Here is a 1,626-nt window from a genome sequence, read left to right on the forward strand (position 1 = left end):
CACTCTTGTGTATTGAATGCCCTGTCACCCTTGTTAGGATGTGTCAACACTCCAGCCTTTGAATAATTATCTTCCCCCTTCACCCTGGAATCCATCATAGTATGTTTCTTTTATCAAGAAACCCTTACTTTTACAACACTGATCTCATAAGGTGTTTGTCCTTTTGTGATTGAATAATTTCACTAAGCATGTCCTCCAGGTTCATCCATATTTTGATGTGTTTTCCAGAGTCATCATTATTCTTCAGAGTTACTAAGTATATTATTGTATGTATGTAACAAAATTTGTTTAACTATCATTTTGTTAATGAGTATTTAGCTATCTCTATCTTTTTGATGCATTTCTTGTAGACACATATTCAAGTAGCTTGTTTTCTTATCTATCTGTTTTACTCTGTGTCTTGACTGATGCATTTAATCCATAGGTATGAATTGATTGTTGTCATTTTGCCATATGTGTTTTTTTGTGGTGCTGCTGGTTTCTTTGTTTCACATAAATTTTCTGCACTGAGTTCATTTTGTTTGTGTGTTTTCTTTTCATTTTTGTTTTGTTAATGTTTATTAATATTTATGATTTTTCTTTTATTTATATTAATGTGAAGGTATATTTGTTTGAGGTTACCCTATAATTGATTAGTTTTTAACTACTTAAAACAATCTATTTTATCTTAAAATAAAATCGATTGTTTTAAGTTCACCCTCTTGCTTTTTGGTAGTTCCTCTTTGCGCTTTGTAACTGACTTCATTACAAGTTGATATCTCTGGTTTCCTATTTTCAGTCTTGCAAGTTTGTGTTGGAGTCTTGTGTTAGAAAACAAGGTTGGTTTGAACTGAAAGGTCAGTGGTTCAAACAGACCACCAGCTCCTTGGAAACCCTATACAGGGTTTCTATGAGTGGGAACTGACTTGATGGTACTTAACAACTGCCAGAGGTATTACTTTAAATTCTTCTATATGTGGAATCAGAGGTAGTGTTGTCATATATATGTTAATCTCAGGTGGTTGTGATTGGTTCTCCATCCAGAGAATACCAGTTAGTATTTTTTGTAAAGTTGGTATGGTTATTACAATTAACTTTAAATTTTTGTTTATCTAGAAATGTCCTAATGTCACTATCGTATTCAGAGTTGTCTTACTTGTCCTCCTTTGTAGTTAACATTTCATTTTTCTCAAGCTGCTCTCAGAATTCTTTCCTTATCTTTGGTTTTGGAAAGCTTGATTACTTTTTATTTTTTTGCTGTACTTTTTATTGTCTCTTTTCATCTACTGTCTTTTGTGGATATATTTAAAGAATGGAAGTGTGTGTACTTTTCTCCATTTGCTGTTCATACACTTCAGCTTTCCATGGGTTTGGCTGATGTTAGCTGCTGTCTATCATTGATCAGGTGGTATATGAGTTGGTATTAGTTCTTGTCCAGTGGATGGAGCTGCAGAGGGTACACATATGGCGGGTCTGTGTGGGCATGGGTGCTGTATCCTGTAAGATGGAAAAGAGGAGAAATCATACACACGCATATACACACAGAGAATAAAACAAAACAGAATGAACAACCAAGCAGCCTACAATGAAAATAGAAATATATATATATATTGTTTTGTTGTTACATGTTGTTTTTGTTGTTTCTCT

The sequence above is a fragment of the Chrysochloris asiatica genome, unplaced genomic scaffold (genome assembly GCF_000296735.1).
Source record: "Chrysochloris asiatica unplaced genomic scaffold, ChrAsi1.0 scaffold00088, whole genome shotgun sequence".
NCBI classification, from domain to species: domain Eukaryota; kingdom Metazoa; phylum Chordata; class Mammalia; order Afrosoricida; family Chrysochloridae; genus Chrysochloris; species Chrysochloris asiatica.